The following is a 19,587-nucleotide window of genomic DNA, read 5'->3' on the forward strand; positions in this document are numbered from 1 at the left end:
ACAGAGCAGTAAGTGCAAGGGAAATTGCTTTGCTTTGTTACCATGGCCACCTGAAAATGCTTTGTGTTTTTCTCCAGCACAAGAGATGATGAACAGAGAGGGGAGCGTGCGGCAAAATATGTGTTCATGACAGATCTGAATGTTAGTTGATTACATACAAGATTAACTGTATTATGCGTGAAGATATTTTCATTTATTTCTTTCATACAGATTTAAGTGTATTTGACATTTTTAACTTCTGTGCCTGATTTATTTCACTCATTAAACTGAAGATCATGACTACATGTGATGTATATTTTGAATTCCTTACAGTAGTAACAAGACTCACATTTATTTCATGTACAACTACCCTTTTGGAAAAATGTCAGACTGGAATTACAGAAGGAACAGTGTGGGCTAAAGAGTTAGCCATGGCACTGGGCATAACCCACCTTTCAAAAGAGCCAGATGGAAAGGGTAAGGTTTCAGTCAAAATATTGTTTTTGGATTGAGGTGTGTAAGTGTTCCCTCACTCTTGCACTCTTTCAATCTCCCTACGTCCTTGTCTCTCTCAATCTTTCTCTCTTGTGCTTTCCAGCACTCCTTCAAATCCTCCTCCTGTTGTGTTTTATCTGATCTTGTCAAAGGTCTCCCCTATAAAACCAACGAAAGCTCATCAGAGCAGACCTCTGGAGACCCGGCTCGGTAAGTCCTGGTTAGGTTGCGTTCAGCTAATATTTATCAAAAATGCCAGAGTGCCGAATAAAAAGTCAGCACTTCAAATCTTTTTTTTTTTCGGAGTGATTCACGATGAAATGTATGGTGAAAGGCACCAGCGGTCTTAAATCAGCAGTTTTACTCTTAGACGCTTGATAAACATGCGGCCCACAGGTTTGTGTCTGGCCTGATGGGGCTGTGGGGCAGAAAGGTATGTGCTTAGTGGTGATTGTGTGCCATGGCCTCCCCTCATTCTCCAAAGTCGAACACACACAGAGTGACCTTGTGTGGAGCAGAGGGGTGGGCAGACACACTAAAATCAGCTCACGCCACGCAGTACTGTTGGCAAAAGAAAAAGATGATCCTTCAGGATTACACACGCACCCACAATTACTCACTAAAAAGCATTAGTTCTACCCGACTCTGCATTATTATCTTTTTTTTAACTAACGCTAAATACACTTGCACGTATTCCTACATGATTCTCATAATCATCAGCTCCAAGTGAGACTGCAGGGTTGCCCCAGACTACTGTGGACTTGTTATACAAGCACCCATAAATCCACCCAGAGTTACATAAACCTGTCAGTGAGTTCATTACAATAATTATTTTAATTTTCTGTTGATGATTTAATGATAAAGCAACAGAAAAAAATAGAGAAAATAAAAAAACAGTGAAAGCAGTTTTCAGAAGAGAGGCCATGCCATGTTTCCTGTTGAACACTTGTCGCCTTCCAGCTGACAGAACACTTTGTGTTTCACTGCTGGCATAGCCCACAGTGCTGTGAGCCATAGCAAAGGAACACCTTCACCCTCACTGGCACGCAGTTAGAAGCATATACAATATATACACAGAATATATGCTTAACAGTCCACATGCATGAAAAAGCTATGAAAACATCATCATCAACCCAGCGGTGATGCAAATTAGGATTACCATACTTTACTGTTAATTTAAAGAAAAATAAAAGCAATACAAAAAAAACCCATCAGTTCCTGGGTGAGAATACTTAAGTCAGACCAACAAAGAATACCAGCTCAGCACAGACATCTGCAGCCTGTGCATACAACTGATTAGCAATTATAAATAACGTTATGAAACCACCTTCGTATAGCCTTACGAGAATTAATCAGAAAAATATAATAAAACTCAAACTTAAGCATCCACATGCAAAAAAAACAAAATCAGAACATTGTCATATAGCTGCAGTGTGCAATGCTGTGGGGTTTTTCAGGTTTCCCGATAAAACTAGCACGGAGTTTGTTAGATTGTTCCAAAGGTATTGATGAGGGCTTGTCAAAATCAGAAGAGAGTTAGTGCAACATCCAATGAAAGTAGAGGTTACTGGAGAGAGTACTGCGATACCTAAAGGAGACATGCAACAGCTGCACATCACGAATTATGATTTTGTTCACTTAGCATAACTGCTATGATTGAGATATTGCTAATTTTACCCGTTCAAATCTAAGACGACTGTCCTTGACTTCACTGAATTGTTGTGGGGGATGTTTTTGGTACTTTAATCAGCTGCTTAATCTTTACATATCTCCTGACACTCACTCAGCAAGAATAAACATTTAGCAGAGTATCTTTCCAAAATATCCACCAGTGCAGAGAGGTACCCTCATTCAATCACACACAGCTTCCTCTCTGCCTGAGCAGCTGACACGTCCTCATACAGTTTATTATAGCTTATAAAGTGACTTTTGTTTTTACTCTCCCACAGATATGACTTTAAATAAGGTAAAGCACAAAGCTCAGAGAAAAGTACAAACTGTTTTTTTTTTTTTAAAGAAATATAAAAATTTCTAAAATTAAAACTGTCTCATTAGGACAAGATACACATGTAAGGGTTTTGTGATTGTGCTACAGCTTTACTGGTACTTGTGCTCCTTTCTTACCATTTTTATCCACACTCATAATCAGACAACCAGGATTTGGTCATCTGTAGTGCACTCTATTGATATTTGGGGGGTGTACTAAGGGGAAGTCTTTAACTAAAATACACAATAATACAATACAGCACGGTCATATCATCTTCGATCAAGACACTGAATCCCTCATAGAGGTAGGTCACAATTAAATGAGCTCCCCCCAACAACCCGCTCCCCACCCAATTCCCTTCAAAAAAGATTAGTGAATTCCTGCTCATGATGTCACTGCAAATGTACCGATGTATAGGTACCCTGGATTGGATTGGTGTACAGGTAGTCATGGTGACAGAAAAACTTCCCCAGATAAACAGATTAGTTGATTATCTGTGCCCAGAAACATGAAAACAATACAACTAGATCAATACAAACCATATTTCACTGTCAGGAGTGTGAACACCTATCATCCAGGGAACACCACTGTTTTATCTCGTGTCTCAGTGGATCCACTCTTTTGGATGTATTCTGGGAAAATACCAATCTATAGTCTACTCATCTTTCCTTTGTGCCATCAGTCTCCACATTAGCAAATTGGTTGACTTAAGAGGGATATATAAAACACTAATTTAGGTGTATTGTTCTGTCATTATCTACATTAGATTTTGGCATCAGGTATGAGAGCGTGACTGGAAAATTTGTGATAAAATTACAATTACCCCTGTGCCACCCCCGCAAAACTCAGCTAATGTACAAACAGTCACAGGGGATGTTATGATTTAAGCTTGTTGATTCCTACACCCTACTGAATGTATCATTTAGAAGGGAAAATGGCTTACAGTCTGGATGCCAGCGGCTTTGGGAAATTCAGAAGTTTTCTTTTGGATGAAGATGTATGATTTTTATCAGGTAGCAATGAAAAGGAGAAACATTTCCTGAGTAATATGTTTCTTTTAAAAAAAAAACAAGACTGTAGGTGGATTTTAGTCATAGATAAACTCAGCTAAATGAGCTTATAATTACGAAATTATAGGTGTATACCACTGCACCTGGTATTTTGACATTGGACAAGATGCTATCAATGCTGACAAATCCCTTCCAGTGGCTCATTTATTTGCACAATTACACAGATTGGTTATGCAAAGAGTAGGAGTATTTGTTATGTAAAGTTATACTGTATATGTATATATACGCATACTTTTAAGAAAGATTAAAAGAGGATATTGAAAGTTTGTGTGCAGCAGAACTGTGGATATGTGAAGGGGCAAAAAGGGGAGTCTTTTTTTGCCACTGTGGAGGTGGCAGCATTCTTGGTAGGGCTTATATGCCAGTGCTGACAAAGGTCTGGGGCATGTGTATGCATCAGGGGAAATGGGGGGTGGGGGGTGACACTGATCCCTCAGAAGGCTATATTTACCCAAGAGTGATAGGGGCAGGTGGATTCAGCTGGGATAGAGGGGTAGGGGTGGTAGAGATGGTTGGAAAGAACCGGACCTGGTTTCAGTTCAGTCAGAGACCGGGGGCAAACAGACAACCCAAATTGGGGGTTCTATTCAAAGCCAGCTGGTCTGGCTTTATTACATGCAGGACATCTATTTAAGGTCATTTGTGGCCTTTTGTTTTCTTTTTATCCATTATCACGTTTGTTTGTTTTTTTCTCTTTTTCAACTTTTTTTTACCTGTTTGATTCAGTCGGGCCTCAGCTGGTGCTGGAGGGTGTAGCTTCCTGGAGAAGCAGAGAAAAGGCACGGGTGAGTTTATAAATTACACCTATTCCACTTTTTTTTCCACCCTCTAGTCTGAATCTCATTCTCTTAGTGGAAAACCTGTCTCTGTCAGAACTTCAAACACTTTGCACAGCAGGTCATGACATGTTTAACAGATTAAGCCATAATTTGGATATCTGAGCTGCACAATTTAAACCATTCTGAAATTTATTTTGCAGCCGCATTGCCTAATTGTTTCATTATAGCTTCGCAGGATTTAGTGAATGATGTCTTTGTCATGTAACCCAACACAGAAGTGCCTATACCAGTATGAACAAGGCTAGAATATCTACTTAACTGCTGTTTACATTTAGATTTCCCTGCTCCTGAAAAAGTAGAAAGACACCAAAAAAAAAAAAAAAAAAGAGAAAAAATCTCAAACAGTGTTGTAGGAGGAGCGAGGTCCCAGCTGGTGCCAATCACCTCTGTTGAGCACTTGGGGAATAGCTGATTGAGGCTCCTGGAAGTGCGTGTGTGTGTGTTTAGTTTTAGGAGTGTACATTTTTATGTCTCCAAGGCAAGAAAAATGGTTAAAGTCAGTAAAGTGGAACTTTATATTGTGCTGTTTCTCAGTTTCTAATTCTTCACAGTCAGTTTAGGTTACTTGTACCGTTATGGGTAATTGCTCAGAACATCTCATTGCACGATCTGGAATTATCAGTGAAAGAAAGAGCGTGGCCTTAAAGTGTTGTTTGCTTTAGAAATGACTCATTCCCTCAAGGTGGCTGCACTAGATGCAAATACATACTTCAGATGAAACGTGTGTTTCCCATTTTGGTGTCTAAGGAAGACATACTGGACAAACTTTTGATTGACAGAAAGGGGACTATTCGTCACCAGGGGATGTAAGAATATGTCATTTGTCCCAAACTGCGTAAAAGGCTTTTATTTTTTAAGTTTGTTTCCACATTAGATTTAAATTTGTTGATGCTTATAAATTTCATATCTTTAAATTTGAAGTTCAGGGTATTTTAGACTATTTATTAAAATCGTTACTAAGTCAACTGTTGACACAGACAGTGGATATAAAACTTTATTATACTCCTACTTGAAAATGAAAACAGTTTTATTTTTCATTTTTAATATACATCTAAACTTGAGAAATACACATGCACACATGTCATATTATTCACCCAAAAAGCAGAACAGTAGAAACTTTGACCCAGTTTACAGGAACAGTGCAGTCCTTACTTTACTGCTTCTCTGCCCCTGAATTCCATGGCTTTGATGGTCAGCGGAGTTGAGGAAACGCACTGTTTTCTTTCTCCGTAGGGTGGTGAGCGCTCTTGTACAGTTGCCTCTCTGCCTTTGAAACTCACCTCATCCTGTCTTTCCACCTTCCAAGTCAGCTATTGGTTTCATTGTTGCTTCCAGTTTTTTGTTTTGTTTTGTTTGTTTTTTATGTTGTATGAATAGTAAGTAAATTATAATTATTAATACATTTTTAACTTAAATGGTAATGTCTCAAATGTGAATGTCAAAGTTTGGTCAGTGATAATACGAGCACAAATTTTCCCTAAAAATGTAGCTTTTAGTTTCAGTGTTTCACTTTGTCTGGTGTTAAGTGGAAGGTAATTCAATGCAGATATGCATTTTGTGGTTTCCACTGTGTCACAGTGTCTTTGTATAAATTAGAGGGAACGTTAAGATACACTGTAGAAGTAATTTGCTGATTTGTTGTTACTGTGTAGCTGCTGCTGACAGAAAGCATTGGTAGTATTTAGTTTCCATGGTTATTTTGTGGCACCACTGATCCAGATGCTCCCGAGTTACTGAAACTATGTTACTGTAGAAAGTGCATTTCATTTTTAAAACAAATTAGAACTGAACCAAGACCAATTACACATATGGGAGTGATTTCAATTGTGATGCATGAAGTACCTTGGTTCTGTAATGGCTTACAGTAACAGCGTAGTAATTCTGCTCTTATTTTTTTCCTTTTCATTCCCCTTTTTATTATCTTTATTATTTAATTTTGGAAGACTTCCAGCAGCGGTCCATCCTTCTGTTTAAAAACTCTGTTTCCTTCTAACCCCCTGAGCACTGTCAAGGCCAGAAAACAGTATGACGCTCCGCCGCCATGATACAATGCTTGTGTGCCGGGGCCGCCTAAATCTACAAAACACGAGCGCTGGCGCTAGGCAGCTCTTTTGATCTGCAGCTAATCTCAGTTGCCTGCCTCTCCTCTGATCATGTCTGAATAAGAATGAGTTGGGGGTGATCCTGGAGGCACAAAGAGCTTTAGACATCACCGCTTGTCTGCCAAGCTCTACTGTGTAACACAGGTCTGCGCCGATGGTCGGCCTCGCTCTCATACATCTGAGCTGGGAAATCCTCGTTTAGATACGCAACGTATTCCATTCTAGTTGCTTTTCTTCGCAGTGAGACACTATCAGCTGCTTGGTGAGAGTGTGGGAGAAGTTGCAGAGCCATGCTGAATGATTGTTAATTGTCAAGAGAATTGGCTGAGGTCAACAGCTGCAGGAGGGACTTTTGCTGTGTAATAGTTATTATGGGAAATCAAAACAAAGCTAACTGCAGACTTTTGTGCTATAGTTGGATGCATTGCAGCTGGTTTTTGTTATTCAGGAAGTGTAAGTGCAACTTTTTACAAATGATCATCTTTATATTACTCTTTATATTGTAATATTCTGTTAAAAATAATGTAACTTTACTTATTCTTCAGTATTAAAAACTGCTTTTATTGCTCAGCATGTAACTATATTGCTTCTGCTGCCTCTAATTAAACCACCAATGCCAGTGACCCGTATTAATGCTTTCTGATTTGCCTCCTTTGTCAGCAGAACAAGTTTTGCCAGTTCCTTTCTAAAATGCGCTTATGTTTAGGGAGCGATCATGGATGTGGTTTAAAGAAACCATAGTTGATGGTTAAATAAGAAAGAAACAGCTGTCTCCCATCACATGTTACGCTCAATATTATTTACAAATACATAACAAAGCCAAACTTCAGCTGTAATTTAAGTCTGCATTTCTTCTTTGACATGTTGATCATGGCACTTTGCTCAGACGTGGGCTCTGTTCCACTGCCGCACATTTAACACTAATAATGTTGTTTCAGAAACAGCTTTTGCACCACTTCAGGAAACACCGGTGGGCACCCCTTGAACTGAGACATAAAAAAAAAGTATCACTGGCATCTCTCTTTTATAGGCACAATTAGAGAAAGGGCAGCAAGAACAATGGAATAACTGTGCCTTTGTTGGAGCAGTTCATAGGGAATTACTTTCCAACCATTCAAAATGAGGAAAAATCATTAGCAGAAAGTGAGTTTCTTTTCCCTCCCTCTCGCGAAGCAATCTGCTGGAGACAAAGAGAACTTTGAGCCCTTGATATACAGACAGTAAGCGTGGCAGTTAAGCACAAAGAAGACACGGGGAGAGGAGGGGGTGGGAGAGAAAAAACCACCAGGGATTAGAATAATGAAGGAAGTAAATTAAAAACAATTAAAATATTTGTGGGATAGCAGTTAGAGATATTTAATATTTGTTTTGTTTTTTTTAATACTTGGCTAAAATGCCTAAACAGACGACCGTGTTGAAGTAGTTTAGGGTAAAAAGTTGGTTAAACTTTGGGGCACAGAGAACACCTCCAGTGAACCCCTGTGCTAAACTTCTCCATTCCCCTAAGAAGGGTGCAGACCTCCCCTGCAGGCAGCACACTTAATTGCAGTGCCTGTACACTGTGTTGTTCATATATAGCAGATGGCACACACTGATGGCACCTGTCACATTAATGATATATGTGACATTAAAGCATTTTGATTGTAAATAAAATAAGCAGGCAGTCAATTTGCAGGTATCAAGGCTGAATAATCCCCTCTGTAGTCGACGTGAGCTATTTTTATTTTCTTCCCAATGTGATCATCTTATTGAAATTGTTTATTATCATCCATTCGACAGGTGGCACGGTTAGTTCTTCGAATTAAATATGTGGAAGACGTGCTTGCTTTGTGGTCTGTGTCTCTGCGTGTCGAAAAGCCCACGTAGATGCAATATAACAAAGCGAAGAAGCAACAGGTCTGATTAACAGCGCGCCCAGCATCGCTGTGTCTCAGTGTGCCAGTGCAGTCACAGACAGGACCATGGAGCTTTTCCTGTGATGTAACCAGAGAATCAAGAAGAACAAAGGGAGAATTTGTTGTTCAGCTTGTGCCTCATCCATAATGCAGGAAAGGTGTACAGACAGAATAGTGTTGGTTAAACGCAACACATGCAAATCACCCGAGCTGTCCCTGACTGACACTGCTTGTTAAGGGCTTGTTATATAGCCATTGCAGTTTTGGATGATAGATATTATTAAAGATGTAGCCACATGGTAGAAAAAAAATGTGTTATTAAAATTAAAACCGTATACAGTTTCACTGAAATATATCAGGTCACTTCTCTTGTTATTTATTACATTTCAAGATATAACAAGTAAAACTACAGGATGTAGAAATATTTGACACAACAGTTTTTAAAAATCTGTTTTCTTGTAAAGTGATACAATAGTGACCTAAAGTTATGATGTAGATGAAATGAATATATGATATGTGTATCTTGATCAAGTCTTTTTACATTTGCATACAACTGATTCTTGCAGAGGCAAAATACCTCGAGGCATGAGTGCCAAGTTAAGGCAGAACTGCGTCGCTGCTTTCTTTCAGAAATAAAATGAACAAGGAGATATTGCCTAATAGCTGAATTGCATGTTCACATATAAAAAAAAAAAACATTCGTAAGTGCAAATAAATACTTCCTCATGGTTATATGACTCTCTTTGTTTTATATATATTATAACAAGGAGAAATATGATTTCAGTTAATTAAACCTGATTTTCTAACCTTTGCTCCCTTAATTATAAAGTACTGTAGTACAATTCCTTCGACTATAATTACTGATGATATTGCCCTGTGAGTTTCATTATAATACTTATTAATAAGGAGCTTCAAATTATTTATAATACCACGCTTTAGATGACTTACCCAAAGACCAAACACAGATCAGCGGGGGAATGTCTCTCATTTTCTAAAGCAGGTGTGTTTTTCCTGAGAACAGAGCCCAGATGTTGAGGCTGAGTGAGAACTGTATGGCTTAGATACTAGGAGTTCAAATGAACAAAGAATGAATGACGTTATAGTTTAATAATTGTATAAAATAACGGACCATGTTATGGATTCCTCGATATTTGTGCTCTTGAATGTATACTGTCACATTACATACACATAACACGTGCAAATGATTCACAATTATGAATAACGTTTTAATTATTATACAGTTTTTTGGGTTTTTTTTTCCAAATTTCTTTAATCAATCTAGGTTTGCCCTAACCCTAACTATAATGATACATAATATGTGATGCATTTCAATAAGGCTGAATAAGAATAATAAAAAATTTTTTTTTTTAAATAAATATGCATTGAATTTTTAGCATTATATACCAAGTCAAAAAATGTTGCTGTGATTGCCCTTGAAACACCCATAAGACATCTCCACCTGCAAAAGGGAGATCTGTGGATTCCCAGCTGAGCATGTGAGTTAAATTGGCCTGCAGGTCTTTCTGTGCTTTCTGTGAAGCCTTTGGTCGTCACATCATGTAGCATCAATCTATTGTCAAAAAAACAAACGTGTCTAAAATTCATTAGGGAACGAGTGCAGGAAGAGAAAGCGGTAAATACCAAATAAAGCTGCAAGCATCTTCAGACATATCCGACATACAACAAATACTCTGCGTGTTTCGTAGTGCTTCTGTAATCGCTGGCTAATTCTCAGGAGCAGTGAGGCAGAGCGCTTGACAACATCATCTACTGTGACAGGCAGATTGTGTTTTCACGTGAGCATGATCGACAACAGATTGCACTGAGCCCGGGCTGTTCTTGTTTGCCCTGGAAATGTGTTTGTGTTTATCTTTTGCTTGAGAGAGGCATTTCTTTCTTTCTCCCTCTGTTACCAAAAACAAACGGGCGTGCGCGCACACATACATTTTTAGGCAAGCTGTTCTGCACGTGTGCGTTCGGTGCGTGCGTGTGACACATGCTGTGAAGTGGCTGCCAGGAGAGGCTTAAGAAACAATCCAACCAAGATCAATATCAGCAAACCGCACTTATATGTTTGACTTAAGATCCAGTCGCAGTTTCCCCTGTTTCACTTTTTATGCACAGCCGAAGCCAAACCTCACGAAACTGAATTTACCCGAAAGCCTAAAGTGTGTGTTTATGCACACTGTGACATATTTTGAAATTACATAATTGTTTGGCAAACTCTTAAACTGATTTTTTTTCCTCCACCAGGCTTTGATGAGACTGTCAACCCACACTCCAACACACTCTCAAACACACTCCTCAGAACACAAGTTCAGGATTCATGTAGGAGGGAGGGACAATGGCTAATGAGTAGGTCTGGGAAAGTTTCAGATGGCAAGAAACTAATAATTTCGCTCATTTTGATTAATGAGAAAATAGTTTGTCTTAAGATAACACAAATGCCAAAACATATAATATTTAACTTACGACGCGCTCTGCTTATTTGCACACAGTCATTGTGTAACTAACTCTAAATTTATCAGTTTTAATAGCACAATGTGGCACACCTTCAGCTCTGCAATGTGGATTAATATCAGCCTGGTTATAATGCTGTATATAATACATATAGATATAGATATTTAGCCTTAGCCCTGTGCTCAGTAGTCTCAAGAGCAAAATATACAGCAGGTCTTCCCTATTTTGCATTAAATGTATGAGAACTGAGGGAGGCTGTTAGTATGGTTTCACCATAGGTTTATCCCCGTAGACAAGTCAGTCATTTATGAATAAGCATGAGCCAGTGTTTGCCTCATTTAATGATTTTTCACCATTCAAATGTATTCCACATCCCCCCATTTTTTTCCTCTGTTTCACATGGCTATCATACACACACACACACACACACGTTACACAGATGTTAACATAGATCTTTGCACACTATGTGCAAGTGCCTACTCTTACACAGAAGCAGTAAGCACTTCACTGGCAGGTTCACTCTTCTTCTCACCGTGCCTGCCTACTTTGCTTCTCCTCTCAGGTGCTAACCAAATGACGACCTCAAGCACTGGGAACACTGAAAGGACCTCTTCAGTGAGCTTCTCGCAAACAGCATAGAAAGCTACAAGAGGGAGGGCACGAACAGAAGAAGAAGAAGAAGTAGAAGGAACACTGCATGTGGTATGTACAACCACATAAGCACCCACAGCTATCCATATATTTTGGAGACTTACTGCAACTGTCAGGTGCGAGCACCAGAAGAAGTCTGAAAGGAGGAAATCATGTCTGTTGAAACTGTGACTCTGTGAACTCGCCGTTTCATACATGCTGACATGTAACGCCGTTGATATCTGCCGTGTCGCGTTTATGAACTTGCTGTGTCCAACAGCGCCTTATTGATTAGTATGGAGGTCTAGGGACCAGAGGAAATGCTATTAAAGATTAAAGGGTCAGGTGATGTGAAGGTGGCATTCAGAGTCATCAGACACCAGCGGCTTCGGTTACAGGCTGTAATGTTCACCCGTCAAGCAGATTAGCCAGCTTGATTTATTTATTACTTGATGTCTTACCATTTCCTACCGTCACTGACTGAATAACTGATTGACTGGGTGGCTGACTGCTTGCATAGCTTATGCGTCGTAGGTGAACTTCAAAAGGGAAGATTATGGAGTCACTCGGCGTCTATTTACACAACACGCAGTCTGTATTGCTTTTACAGTGCAAAGCTAATAAAGAGAAAGGGGTTTGCTGTTTAACTGTATATAGACCACAAGTGTTCTTTGGGGGGTTTTTTTTGGTTTGTTAAAATATCAGGATGGAAGAAACTTTTGGAAGCCTGTGATAATGTTTTCCCTTTTTCAATGTTAAATTGATATAAAGTCAACAATGGGGCCTAACGGTGTATTGTAGCGTAACAAGCTCCATTCAGGGCAGCCATTAAAAATCCTAAAACCGTGATACGGCACCCATATAATGTGAGTATAATAGAACTCTGGTATTATGAGGCCTATCTGGTATACATCTCTGTACAGAGAGCCAGTGCACTGCCTGTCTGTGTCTTATCTGAAGTGGCAAACTTGCTGTTCTAATTGTTATCTTCACACTAATAGAGTGGATGTTTTGAAATCATTTGGTTGGACGGATAAAGGCTTGGCAATTCCCCAATGCTTACTGTCTCTGTCAGGGCTTATCTGTAGGAGATAGCTGGGTCCCTAAGAATGATTGGCGGGGTGCAGCATGTGCAAAAGTGTTGCAGCGTCTGAGAAAGGAGGCAGAGCAGACATCCAAGGAATTGTTGAGAATTAGAAAATGGCATTATTCGGGAGTTGCTAAAGTTGCTCCTACTTTTCCAGCGAAATCGCATTGAGGGAAGAATCATGTCATTTAATGTGATAATTAATCTTAAACTCTTATTGTTAAAATAATGAGTGATGTTGGATCATCTGTGAGTGTGTGTTTGTAGAAAATGGTGTCTTTTTTGAAGTATTTCTAAAAAAAACCCAAAAAACTAAAGGTGCTGAAACACGCTGAAGTGTTTTGCTTCTTGCTACGACAGACTTAAGTTTTGGTGTACTTGGCATCTGATGTGACTCGCATGAAACAATTGGCTGGAAACTTAACCTGCCTGAGCGAAACACAACTTTCGCGGTACGGGTTTCATCGCATGCTGTCGCCTGCAGACCTCGGGGTGCTCTCCGTGACATCATTAGTTAAAGAACACATGCCCCATCTTCATCCTCCTCCTCCTCTAGCGGTCCTCTCTCAGCACTAATTGTGTCCACTCGTCGGGCCTGGCGCGATAATAAAGCGTTAAGAGCCTTGCCTCGTTTATTAAAGTGGAGTTGGGAAATGTGAGACCGCCCCCTTTCAGGAGTTTTTTTTTTAAAAAAAGAAAAGGGGTAGAGAGGAAAAAATCGATTATTTCTTCACGCAGGAGAGCAGAAGGTTTAGGGAAAGACTTGGTCGGGATTGTGGGGAGGAACAGAAACAGCTTCGCAACATCACTATTAAGCTTCAGACGTCCAGTACTAATACCGGCACCACCTCCAACACAGCCGCTCCACCGAGTCCCTCGCCGCTCACCGGTACTACGCACTAGCAGACCAGACGGTGCGTCCTCAGCGCCTCCTGAGCGAGCTCTGTCGGATCAGAGAGAGAGAGAGAGAGAGGAGAGAGAGAGAGAGAGAGAGAGGGGTAGTTTTCTCTGACATTATAGGGACTCATACCACGTATTGTAGGTTACTTTTTTTTCCTCTCGGCGCCGTCCTCCTGCTTAGTTGCGCTCCTGGATTTTAAGTGCGTCTCGGCGAACTCCGTCCCCCATCAAGCAGCGGCTCCAACCTTCCTGTCAAACGGCCGGACCAAACACCCGGCGGACCGCTTGTTGTAGCCTTCTCTCGCTTCACTCGGGACAAGATTTCAGATAAAGTAAGTACCGCACTTGCACCACTTGGCACTCACTGGCAAACACCTCACTCCATCGTATGGTTCTTAAAAAAAATATTATTTATTTTATTTGAAATGTTCCGTAAGGGGAAACTTGAGGGTCTAGTTTGATGCGCGTTGTCTCCCCTGACAAAGTACAGCAACTGCGTGTATTGATTTGTTGTGACCCCCTTTCGACTCGTGCCGGTAACAGCAATGTAATATAGTTACCGAGCGACATCAAATCACTGGTTATGGTGTATTAGGAGATCCGTGTGGTGATTTTAGGTGTCACTGCTGTGTCGACCTTGTGCAGCTTTCTCGCGTCCACATGCAGGCGCACAGTCCAGAAGCCAATGAACAGGCTGGTCACATTAACACTATACTTTATGCCCTCTTTTTGCGCCTTTGGGCAGGGTGGCATATGAAAAGTTACATTTGGGTTGTAAAATGTAGCGTTCAGTCTACCTCAAACAAAATTACAAAGGCAAAAGGAAATGCACAAGTTTTTACATCTCAGATTTCCATCAAAGCAACAGATTAGGGAAACAGTGATCCTAGTTTGTGGATATTCTTTGCGCACGAAATAAACGTTCTAAACTGAGGTGAACTGATGGCAATTATGCCGTGCTAAACTTTAAACCGGTATATTATGTAGGAAGCTTTGATAATTATTAAATAAATAGCTAATCACATCATCGCTGCAATACAGGGAAAACATTCTTTTACACTTATTTGGATGTAAATTTATGTAGATGAGCGACACGGCGGACTGTGCTGTAAATCAGTGTTTTACAGGAGGTTTGGCTGTTCAGGCTCAACTATAATTTCTTCTCTGTGCCTTTGTGACTGAGACTGACTTATTACAAGAGAGCAAGTATGATTAAATTCATATTGCGAGTTTGGTTAAGCCTCACGTTGCTCAACTAAACCTGTTGCGATGAGAGGAAAAATCACGAGGCTACAATTAACTTGTGGCAACTTTTCTCAGGTTTCAGCTTTGGAGCTAAAAATGGATTCTTTGTTTTACACTTAAAGTGTACGGACACGAGGCCCACCATGTAATGTGCAGAGAAACTCGGGCTTGCAGTGACATTTAAAATTACTATTATACATTTCATTTTCATTTAGATAGATTTTGGGATTGAGTTGGCTGTGGACAAAAAAACGTATGCCAAATGTGAGGATAAACGTTTATCTCTTTACTTATATTGAGCTGAATTAGTTCTTAAGCTGAAACACAGTTTTGTCTGTGAAATAAATTATATAAAAAAGTAAGAAATGAACAGGGCTTTAATGTAGTGATAACTGCTTGAAATTAAATATAATTAATGTAACTTTTAGAGAATATTTTGAGATTCATTAAACTATTAAATTAATTTTAAAATAACAGCTATGTAAATGAGGTATTTTAAGGCACTTACAGAATGGTAAAAGTGTTTCTGTGTGTAGCTGTATACCAGCTTATTTAATGTGTGCGTTTAAAACACACTGCGTACCGCTTGACTGCATTTCTCAGTTCACTTTCAGGAAAAAAAGAGAGATGCTCCGTGTTTTAAGACGTATGTAATTTTTAAGATTTTTAAGAACTTCTGAAGGGAACGTGGTGTCCAGTTGTCCAGTAACCCTTTATTAAACTTTTATGTGAACTTTTTAGTCTTAAAAAAGTCAGAGTGCATTCATTTATATTTTTTTTAGAAAACAACATCATAAGTGTGGCTTTCCTTTTCTGACTATCGTCAATGAAGTTGTTCTGTGTGGCCTGTCTGGCCTGTTGCTCTCTTGGGATTTAGCGATAGGTTAATCCGCTCAGAGGAAGGTGAGCACTTGCATGTGGACCCACGATTACACACTGAGAAGTCTGTCAGCCAAGCTCTGTAATCTAAGAGACCCTCTACACACACACGGACACACACACACACACACACACACACACACACACACACACACACGGACACTTGTATGCAGTCGTGCGCAAACACACACAGGTGCACAAAAGCATGTTCTGTCTCCTTTCTCTCTCTCGCTCTCTCTCTCCCTCCTTACACACACACTTTTACACACATGCATCAACACCCACACTATTTGGCCTGCGCTGCTTTTGTTTCTCTTATTCTCTTAAGACCTCTCCATCTTGACAAATCATTTGGGATTTTAGGCGCTGATTCACAAAACCAACAGCGACAACACACTCTTACCCTTCTCACAGAGAGGGATTAGAAGGTCACGTGTCTCTGTGATTGGCCAGGGCATTGAGCCGATTGTCAGGGCACTTTGCTGTACGCCAGGGGCTCAGTAAAGCTTTAGTTAAGTGAAGGAAGGGAACACATTGTATGCCACGGTCAGGGTAATTCCATGTGTTTTCAAGGCACTGCAACAAAATCAGCATAATTAGCAAATATTTGTCATTTGAAATGCCTAATATATTGCTTATAAATGTGTAATTTAACACCCATAAATTAGTTTTACTGGTGGTAACTTCTATTCCTGCTACCAAGTTTCCATCTTCAGGGGGGGAAAAGGTGTAAACTATACCACTGTGCTCCCTGATCTCTGCTCACATAGACATTTAATACTGTACAAGAGGCACATTTCAAAGATCCCCACCTTATGGAAAACCAGATCTATGAAAACATTTTTCCTTAATGGAGACAACCAATGTATTTATGTTTAAGCAAACAGTTTAAAAGCCCCTTTAGCTGTGCTTTAAAGTTTTTGTTTTTTTTCACTAATGGCTTCAAATATTTTGGAAGAAGTTTGCAGAGTTTACTCAGTTAAACATCAGTAAAACATTCATTTGCAGATTGCCGGTTGGCAAGATCGTGAGGTAGATATTGAAGAACTCTTAAGTGGACTTCATGCCCTTTGGCTCAAATGAGAGGCTGATATAAGACTCAGATGTAGACATTTGTATTTGCCTCACATGCAATGCTTCATAACGTAAGAAAGCGTCTTAAAATGCTGCGAGACGACCTTGTGTATCCCGCATGTGAAAACGTTTAATTGGTTTAGCAGCATATGTAACGCAATAAAGTGCAGGCTGTGTATGTAGTAAAATTTGCCTCGCATAAATAACAGAAATATTAAGGCATTTGTTGAGAAAACAATTCTTCTTGCCAATTTCTAAGCAGATGAAAATGCTTATGTTTTATAATAACTTAAAGGCTTCTTGCATTCCTGTTTATTGCACATGGCAGGTGTTCTCTAGTTGCTGCATGGGAGGAATAGTCTCCTTTTTTTCTCTTTTTTTCTTTCTTTTTTTTCTCTTTTCATACGTTTTATAGTAGCAGTGAAATACGCAGGGCTCAACCTCACCATGTGTTTATTTACTCGTCTTCAGCAGATCTCGCTTTCATTGTCCTAACTGTTGTGCGTGTTAGAAATGTTTATCCAAATGCATCTTTGCCTTAGGAGCACTGTCTGTGTATCTTCTCATAAGAGCTGCAATTACTCATAAAACTTACCACACGCACACGCACACACACACACACACACACACACACACACACACAAAAATCAAAAAGTAAATAATGCAGTCCTTGAATGGTTTTTTGGTGGATTGAATGCATATATTTGAATATGTCCTGGTTTTTGCATAATGATGCAAAGTATTCTTCTGTCTCTATCTAGTAATTAGCAGTGACGTTCAGCAACTTTCTCTGTATGCTGTAAGTGGATGGGGGTGTGTGGGGTTTGTTCACTGGGGTGTTAAAGATCACAGAGGAATATATCAGCCTTTGATGTTTAATTGTATTGTAAAACACACTTTAGAATATTTCTGCATAAAGTAGACTTCTGGCTGTGCTGTGCTTTGTGCTTGCTGTTTCTTTTGTGTGTTTGTCTGTCAGTGTGTGCTGTGTGTCTGGGAGTTGTGTGTGTGTGTGTGCGTTTTCAACTTTGCGTCTTGTCTCTGTGTATTCGTGCGCTGGAATCTTTGTGCTTTTGTGTGCGTACGTGTTTTTTGTTTTTTTCCCTTCGTCTGAGTTTTGTGAGGTTGTTGCTGGTGTATATTCAAATGAAAATGCTTGTTTTTCTTTTTCTCCTTTATTCTCACACTGAAGAGGGTAGGATTTGATGTCTGCGATGATGGAGCAGTCTGGAAAACAGTGTCAGTGTGAGGGCTGAAAAGGCAAACTGAGAAGACAGATGCACATGAAAACAGAGAGAGATACGCGCGCAGAGAGAACGCAGATGGAAATTTATTTGAGCAGAGGTTAGTTAAGAGCACGCCGACAAAGTGTTCGGCCTCCGCTCAGGTAACCCTCCGTTAAGATGTCGATGCTTTCGTGATGTCATGTTTAACACAGTGATCTAGATGAACAGGATGTCCTGCCCTTCTTCATCCTGTTTCCTGTTTCCTGCCTGGCCTGTTGGCCATTATTACGGCAGCAGCCTGCTGGGTGGTCTGTGCTCGGCAGTGCTGACCGCACAATCATATCATCAGCTGCAGCCCACCTAAAGAGACACCCAAAACACCTCACCATACTTGAGGCCTGCTGTCTGAAATATTTGGACAGGGAGAGAGAAAGAGAGAGAGGCCCGGGAGGCGAGAAGGCTGGAGGAGTGCAGGAGCAGAGGAGTCTGAATGATAAGACAAAGAGAAACATTTAGAGTAGAGCAGAGTTTGGGTTTCTTTGTCCAAACATGAGATCATTCCAATTAGGTTGAAAGCCTCCAACATCAAGACTTAAATGTTCAAATGAGAGTTAAATAAGAGTTTTCAGGCTTATAAACTGGCACATTAACTTCCCAAGACTTACCCAACTTTCAATCCTGAGAGAATTTTTCTTCTTCTTTTCCTGCACAGTGCAGACAGTTTTAGGGGTAACGCAAACATGACATCTGTAATGCTGACTTGAACCGTTACGTGGCGAAACCAGAATTTATCTGACAGATTTTTTAGAAGCCAGTTTGTCAGAGAAGTGTTTCCTGTCTGTTTATGGAAATGTAGCAGCCAAAGGCATTTTCTTTGATTAAACCCTGCTCCTGACCCGTAAATAGTTAGGAGCAACTTCTTACGCCCTAATATTATTTCAGAGAGAGATGCCCCCACCCGCCTTCACCATATTCCTTTGGTGTGGGACGCATTTGGAATCCACCCAATGCCAAGAAAAAAAAAAGAAAAAAGGAAAAAAAAAAGAAGGTGTAGGGATGGGGAGAGTGAGGAAAAAAAATGTAGAAATGTTTTCCAGTCGCTGTAATTTATCTTTGTCACAACTGCAACATAGCCGAGTCATTGTGCAACAGAGTCCTGTGAGACGCACAGAGGTAGCTCTGTGCCTTGGCCTCACACAAGCTCGCATCCATCTGAAACCCCCTGCTCGCTCGGCTGCCACAATCCGCGCCGCTGCCGCCACCGCTCCCCATCCGCGCTGCCGCTGAGCGTCACGTCGCGATCGGATATTTATAACAGATCTTGTGTTCACACCGAATTCAGAGGAATTAGGACTTGAATTCTACCCCGTCAGGCTTTTTATGTGAAGTTGCTGTTTTTTTTTCCCAATACAACAACGCAACAGTAAATATCCAATAATAGATGGCACGACTGATACGTCTGTCTCTCTTTTTGTGCTCCAAGGAAGAATATCGCAGACTTTTTTCAAATTTTGTGCTTGTTTTTCACCACAGCTTTAGAAATCTGGACAACCTGTGTAAAATAAGGAGATCCTCTGTGTCGTTGAAAATGCTGTTAACACTTTCTAAGTTGGGGAATAAATAAAAAAAATAAGAATCCATACTCTCAGTGCTCTCCCTTTTCTGCAGAGCACACTGCTTAACCAGCCGGTGTCCTGCCAAAGCCCACACCAGTGTTTC

At 40.2% G+C, this 19,587-nt stretch overlaps 1 protein-coding gene across 15 annotated transcripts in view; it reads left to right on the forward strand.

Annotated features, from left to right (window-relative positions):
- Positions 1-4,053: 4,053 nt before the first annotated feature.
- mef2cb (myocyte enhancer factor 2cb) overlaps positions 4,054-19,587 on the forward strand; it is a 69,044-nt gene continuing 53,510 nt past the window's right edge. For 3 of the 15 annotated variants that reach the window (XM_023155401.3, XM_023155403.3, XM_023155411.3), the window contains exons 1-2: positions 4,057-4,316; positions 11,390-11,529. The gene's annotated coding sequence lies outside the window, so the exon portion shown is untranslated. Of the gene's footprint in view, positions 4,317-11,389; positions 11,530-13,166; positions 13,777-19,587 lie in introns of those variants that run through there. The other 12 variants (XM_023155404.3, XM_023155412.3, XM_076890796.1 and 9 more) reach the window with 7 other exon arrangements.

The sequence above is a fragment of the Maylandia zebra genome, linkage group LG12, assembly GCF_041146795.1.
Source record: "Maylandia zebra isolate NMK-2024a linkage group LG12, Mzebra_GT3a, whole genome shotgun sequence".
Classification (NCBI taxonomy): domain Eukaryota; kingdom Metazoa; phylum Chordata; class Actinopteri; order Cichliformes; family Cichlidae; genus Maylandia; species Maylandia zebra.